The following is an 8,133-nucleotide window of genomic DNA, read 5'->3' as shown; positions in this document are numbered from 1 at the left end:
AACAACATTTTTAATATGGTCCAAAAAAAAAACAACATTTTTAATAAATTATGTGACTTGATTAAATAATACACGTAATTAATCTTATAAATAGCCATATGATGGATTGAATAAAAACTCTTGCAACTCAAGTTTGATATAAACCTAAATAATACATATGAATTATTTTATGTATCACCATTTCTTGGTAGTAGCTGAAAGGAACGCTTAAAGAGAGAGAGGAATGCCAGCTAGAGGGTGGGTTAGAAGTGAATTGTGAGTAAAAGTAATGCTGTAGTGAAGGGTGACCGAGTTTTAATGTGGGCAAATATCATCGATTTCATTATTTTTATTTTTCATTTTCTTGGTACAATAGTGCAAAGAAAAAGCAACCAATAGTCTCAAAAGCACGAGTCACAACGTGACTGTTGGGCCTCGGGCCGCATTTGCATCGAAAGAAAATAAGTAGGACAGAGGATTAGCCGTTAATTTTGTCACCAAGCTGTTAATTTAATGTGCCAGTCGTACTATTTTTTGAAACAAGTCATACCATCTTCTAATGGAGGAGAATCTTATTTATCAAAATAATATAGTAATAATAATAATCGAGACCATGTCCAAAAAAACAACTTATAGAATTGGGCCCCTTCTGCAAAAAAGAAAAAAGAAAAGAAAAGGTAAAGTGTGAGACATTTTCACATTCTAATGGAAGAGAGAGACCATGCCAAAAGTTGGGCCCCCGATCGAGAACTGAACTAAACTCATGGTACTGTAATTTTAGGCCGATAACCAGTTTTTGTCTTCTTTTTTTTTTGGTTGAAAAAAGAGATTATATCTTAGAAAAATGTATTATTTTCTCTAATGACTTTAAATTTTGCTTTAATGAAACTATCTTCTCAAGTTGTGTTGGACTTTAGATAGGTTGTGCACTTGTGCAATATCATGTAATGCCGAAGTCTACTGTCCTGATCAATAATAATATATTTAATTTTTATTAGATTCTTTATATATAAATTTTGCAATCATCAAGTTTTAATTTATTTGTTATTATACAATTACAAACATTAAAGGAACCATAATCCCAAAACTTATTGAATTGCTCTACTCGGTTTTGTCATTTTCTTGGTACAATCATAAATAGTAAGTCTAATATAAAAACCGAACCAAATATGAAAGTCCAAAAATGAGAACTAGTTTGAAAAGTGAAATGTCAAAATAAAAATAAACCCAAGGACTAAAAATATACTTTTGTCTTTTCTTTTAATATAAAACTTAATGTCGGGGTGCAAAATGTAACAATAGTCATAATTTAAGATGCAAAATGTATATTCAAAAAATTTAGAGTGCAAAATAAAATATGTGGTATTATTTAAGGTGGTAACATGTAATTTCTCCAAAACTTGACTTGACAAAACAAGAGGCTAGAAACATTAATTGCTTATCAAATATTATTATATATGTATAAAATATATGGTATAGCTATTAGATATTATACAGTATGATTAAAAAAAAAAAGATATTGTTTCTCAAAATAAAAAAAAGATATTAACTACACACAAGAGAAACCTCCTGCCAAGTTTTATGTCATGAACAAGCCACCCATTCTCCGAATCACATTGATCATTTTGGGATAACTAGGCTACCTTGAGTCATGATGTAAACTCAGCCAACATAGCTAGAGGGTTGGCTAGAAGTGAAGGGTGAGTAAAAGTAATTATGCTGTAGTGAAGGGTGACCGAGATTTTTTTTTTTTGATAAAAGGGGTGACCGAGTTTGAACGTGGGCAAAAGTTATCGATATCATTAGTTTTATTTTTTATTTTCTTGGTACAATAATGCAAAGAAAAAACAACCAATGGTCTCAGGAGCACATGAAGCACAACGTGAGTCATGTTAACGAGGAGAAAATGAATGGAACAGAGGAGGATTAGCTGTTAATTTTGTCCCCTAGCTGTTAATTTATGTGTTAGTCATGTTAACGAGGACACCTTTTCCAAAAGTTGAGCCTCATCTGCACAAAATAAATAAATAAAGAGTGAGACCGAGAATTAGTTAATTTAATGTGCATTTTCACATTCTAATGGAGGAGAGACCATGTCCAAAAGTTGGCCCTCCGATCAAGAACTGAACTAAACTCATGGTACTGTAATTTTAGCTAACCAGTTTTTGTCTTTTTTTTTTTTTGAAAAAAAAGACTTTATCTTAGAAAAATGTATTCTTTTTCTCTAATGGCTTTAAATTTTGCCTCAATGAAACTTTCTATCTTAATTTGTGTTGGACATTGGATAGGTTGTCCATCCAAGATGACATTGGGTAAAATTAATTTTTGATCCTCCATCATCATATATAGTAAAAATGTATACTAGTCACATACTTGCACAGTAGATTGAAATTTTTTGTATGATTTTTTTGAAATATATTTGATTTTGTAGATTAAATAATCAATACGTATTATTTGAAATTGTGCTTTTGATTTTTGTATTCCTTCCTATTATTGTCATTCAATTATTTGAAAACACACATTGAGGTTTCTATCTCAATGGACAAAACAAATTTCCATTCAACTGATTATAGGATGCATTTGACGTAGTTTAATTTTTTTTTTTATATTCTATATTTTGTATATTTCCATTTGCTGGATACTCTTTTATCGTTGTTTGAACTCACTTTTAGTCTCTTTAATAAACAAGTTAGATTTTCAACATTGAGTTAAATTTTGTACCTATAAATACAAATTTCATTATTTTTATGTTGGATTAGATATATTTATACCGACAGATATAAATAATGTTGAGTTGAATTGGAAAATTGCACTTACATCCACAATAACCACACTAGAAGTCATTTTATATTATTATCATTTTGTTGATAATTTTAATAGTTACAATTAAATTCTGAATGCCATCATTGAAAATATTAGGAAGTGCTAATTAAATTACATATATAGAAGAGTTGCCAAAAAGAATGAATGCATAATCAAAAGCCATCTTCTATCCTGTTTGATAAGATTATAGAGGCAAAAAAAATTTTCTTAAGGACATCATAAATGTTTTGAATGATATATAAACACTTGCGTAGTAGTTAGTAGAGCAACAAGGACCACACTAATTAAATAATATTCAGCAACAAGACTGCATTGAATAAAACCAATCATTTGAACTATAGAAAATTGTTCAAATGACTAACAAAAAGCAGAGTTGCCAGATAGAATAATTAATAAATTTCCCGTAAAGTTTTTAGAAATAGCGTAAAAAACCATCAAGAGGAAGAAGAAAATCAAAGAGAGAGAGAGAGTACTCCTATTTTTGTTGAACAAATCTTGGAATGAATAAAAGAGAGAGGTGCATAGGTAGTAATAACAAATAGGGAAATGCTAATGAGTGCCTTTAGAGCACTGGTTAATAATTTATTTAAAAAAAGTTTTTATAGGAAACGAAAAAAAAAAAGTAATTAATATTTTGACGACTTTTTTCATTTTCTATAAAAGTGATATCAAAACTTTCCTAAAATGGATTATTAATAAGTGCCTTAAACGCACTCTTTAGGATGACCCTAACAAATATATGGGAAAAAAAATCGGTTGATTAAAACGTTGAACAAATCTTGAATGAATAAAAGAGAGGTGCATCGAAAGTAATAACAAATATATGGGAAACACGAGATGGCATAGATATTGATATTACAGAGTCTCCAGACAGTACACTGGGAAAAACGAGATGCAATGTGTTCTTTAAATATTACACTGTCCGGAGTGATCTTTAAGATATTACATATTAACATCATGAGATATTTGAAAAAAGAAATCCTCTTGATATTAACTACACACAAGAAAAGGAGGACCGAGTTTCAATGTTGACGAATTTCATCGATATCATTAGTTTTATTTTTCAGTTTCTTGGTACAATCAAGCGAAGAAAGAGCAACCATTGGTCTCAAGAGCACATGAAGCACAACGGAAGTGTTGGGCCTCGGGCCCCTTCTGAATCCAAAGAAAATTAGTGGAACCGAGGATTAGCTGTAAATTTTGTTGCCTAGTTGATAATTTAATGTGCCAGTCGTATCATCATTCTAATGAATTCAGGGCCGGAGCCAAAAATTTTGGTTTTGAGGCCAAGTTATTATGTTAATATATTAGTTAAGACAAACTTCTACACACACATATAAAAATTAATTTACTAAGAGAATTTGTCATCTTCTAAATTTTAATGAGCATATAAAAGTCCTGTATTTCCTCTATTAGATACATACAAAAATTTATCATTTTTACATAGTTTAATTTGTTAAACCTTTTAAATTATATAATTTTAATATAATTTCTCTTTCTTTTAAGAGCACCATTGAAATGACTCAAAATTTGCGGTGGGACCAACTTCAATTTTTACATGCTACATTTTTTAAAATGTAAATAATATAAATACTATAAAATAATTTTTTTAAATTTTGGGCGGGCCTCGGCCCCCCCGCCCTTGTGTGTGGCTCCTCCACTGCTAATGATTCTAATGAAGGACACCTTATTTTATAGAAATAACAATAATAATAATGGGTCATGTTAATCGGTGTTGACCACTGGGCCTTGTAGCCTAAGTGGTACCCAGTTCACCTTGTAACCATTAGCACACAATTACCCAGCAAAAAAAAAAAAAAAATGTTAATCTATGCTGCAATGTAACAATGGTTAACAATCCACTTTAGGAAAGTTCTGTTTTGATACCATTTTTATGGAAAACTAGTTACAGACCCACGCATTGTGCGAGATAATTCTTTTTAGGGTAATCTTATTAAATATATTTGGGGTAATAAGTAATAACACTCTCCCATTCTGGTTATATTAATAACAAAATATTTTAAATTTATTTAAGAACATTACTCATAACTTTAGAATTAAAATACAAATTCATAAAATACCAAAACATTTGAAATGAAAAATCTCTCCATAACTCATTGGGAAAAGAAAGGGAAAAAAGAAAAGAAAAAAAAGAAGCAAAAGTCATTACTTAATATTTTAAAATACACTTTAATTTAAAATTTTAAAATAAGAGATTTTAATTTTAAAATTAAGGATAATTTTGGAAACTGCCTTAAGCACAGGCAGGTTAGTACATAATATTTTAATATTAATTTAACAATGTTTGGTCAAACAAATGTAAAGAGTGAAAATATTTTCTCCCTTCAAGTGTGGGGTAGAGTGTCATTTCTTCAAATCTCAGGGAAGGAGAATCTAATTACCCCTATATTATTATTGTTGATGTTGTTTTTGTTGTTATTAATCATTGATTTTTCATTTTCTTTGAAGTTAATAAAAACCTTACATATACCTTTTTATTTATTTATCGAATATACATTTTTTTAACCTTTACATATCTTTTTTTTTTAATGTGAATCTTTACATATACCTTAAGTAAACTCTATATATTCCACTTCTCTAGATGTGTAAAATCATGGACTACTACTTCATAATAACAATAGCTAATTAGTTTTATCACTTTTTTCATAATTTCATTTATAACATTTTTTAATATTATCATATATTTATTGGCTAATGATTTTCATAACAGAGGTGTTAAATGAGATGTAACATTGTTTATTAGATTTTTAAATGTAATTGTGTATGAAGATTATATATATATATATATATATATATATATATATATATAAAGTTAAATGAAATGTCAAAAAAGGGATTTCAAAATTTTCTAATTTTATTTTTTATGTAATTTCTATTATTACATGAGAACATCTCCTTTTAGTTATGAATTAGAGTTTGATTAGTTTTAAGTTTAAATATATTGCTATGATTGTGTTTAATTATTGATTATTGATTCAATTTTTTAAGTGAATGTAACAGTTGATTTTATTGCACTGTTTTTAATATTCTCCATATTGGTCATATTTATTTTTTATTTTTACTTCTCCTTAAAACCTCTTTATTTTCCAATTAATAGTTGCTAATTGACATATGATTTTTTTCTTTACCATCTCTCTCTCTCTCTCTCTCTCTCTCTCTCTCTCTCTCTCTCTCTCTCTCTCTCTCTCTCTCTCTCTCTCTCTCTCTCTCTCTCTCTCTCTCTCCATAGACAACCTACTATTTTCCGAAATTTGATGATGATTTTATTGCATTAAATATGCACTATAGTTTTTTTTTTTTTTCATTTAATTTTGCTATCCTTAAGTTAGTATATCCATAACTATTAGTTTCTTTATATTAAATTTGGTTTGATATCCTCACTATTATTATTATTATTATTATTTAATTTAGTGTTTCCCAATTGGCATTTTTTTTTTTTTTTTTTTGTATTATATTTTTTCTTTGATGTATTGGGTTTGAGAATGAGTGTGTCCCTAGTATTACTGCACTTTATGAGGACACTTTTATTTATTGAATTTAAGTAAAATTTTTAATTTTTAATTTTTTAAAATAAAAAGGAGAGAAAAATATAAATAATTTAATGATATGGAAGATGTGGGGAGATGAATAGCAATATTAAGGTAGAAGGTAGTGGGGAGATGAAAAGATAAAGGTAAGGAAAAAGCTTGGACAAAGTGTAAATGTATAAAAAAAAAAGGGTACAATTTTTTAAAGATAATTGTGGGAGGGTTTCATAGTCTCAGCCCCCAATTAGCAGGTATTGTTCGCTTTAGGCTCGATTTGTTTGTGGCCTTCACAGTTTTGCTCAATCCCACATCGAGGAGAGACGCCTTCCACATGTGTCTTATAAGCTTGAGCCCAAGACACGTGTACCACTACTACGGCTGAGACTATGAAACCCTCCCACATTAGAAGGTGTAGTAGTAGTACACATGTATCTTGGGCTCTAGCTTATAAGGCACATGTGGGAGGCTTCTCTCCCCGATGTGGGATTGAGCAAAACCGTGAAGGCCATGAACAAATCGAGCCTAAAGCGGACAGTACCTGCTAATTGGGGTCTGAGACTATTAAACCCTCCCACATTAAAATGCGCCTTTTAATGTGGGAGGGTTTCATAGTCTCAGCCCCCAATTAGCAGGTATTGTCCGCTTTAGGCTCGATTTGTTTATGGCCTTCACGATTTTGCTCAATCCCACATATGTCTTGGGCTCAAGTTTATAAGGCACATGTGGGAAGCGTCTTTCCCCGATGTGGGATTGAGCAAAACTGTGAAGGCCATGAACAAATCGAGCCTAAAGCAGATAATACCTGCTAATTGGGGGCTGAGACTACGAAACCTTCCCACAATAATTTTATTAATTTGAATTTAAATAAAATATTCCATGTTTAATTATTAAAAATAAAAATGGAGAGAAAATATAAATAATTTAATAAGGTGGAAGATGTGATTGAATTTAAATGTTGAATAACATAAGATGAGAAGAAAAAAAAAGTTAAAATAAAATACATAACAATAAATACCAATAAAGAGAACAATTGCACATAAACAATGTTTGTTTTTAGACCCCTAAAAACACAAATGGATTAACTTAGGTAATTAGCCAAGTTGTTACTTAGTCCAATTTAACAAATACTAGGTTATCACAATCAAAACAATTATATTATGCAAAACAGCGGAAAGATAAATAACACAAGATATGATCACCCAGGAAACCAAACGGGTAAAAACTTGGGAAGGATTTGACCTAGCTATCCTCAAGGTAAACTTGAATCCACTATCTTGAAAGAATCGAAGTTCATACAATAAGACTTACAAGCCTCCACGCTCGACTTCTTATTACTACCCACCAGTAGAACTTATTGACACGACCACGTGCAAGCTCCGAATCCACGGACTCCTTCTTTCTTGGATTCACCACCAGGTACAAGCACACCTGCTTGTGTTTTCTTTAAGCTTCAATGGCAGCAAACGAGTTGATCATCAAGGTGTAGATAAAATCTCCTCATTGAAAACCCTAAGTTTGTGTAAAGGAAAGCTCCTCTAGATCTCACAAGAGATTACACAAACAGCAATATGAGCAACACTAAAACGTAGCTAGGGTTTGCCTTTTATACTTAGGACAAATTAGAAAACCCTAAACGTTTTAAACAACTAGGGTTGAGTTGGAAATCTGCAGGAAAAAAACATTCTACCTGAGATTCGATCAATCGAGCCTAAGCTTCGATCGATCGAGCCAGGCCGAAATGCACAATAACTTCTACAATAGCTCCATTCTAACTTTACATAAA

The sequence above is a fragment of the Quercus lobata genome, chromosome 4, assembly GCF_001633185.2.
Source record: "Quercus lobata isolate SW786 chromosome 4, ValleyOak3.0 Primary Assembly, whole genome shotgun sequence".
Taxonomy (NCBI): domain Eukaryota; kingdom Viridiplantae; phylum Streptophyta; class Magnoliopsida; order Fagales; family Fagaceae; genus Quercus; species Quercus lobata.
Note: the sequence above shows the minus strand (reverse complement) of the source record.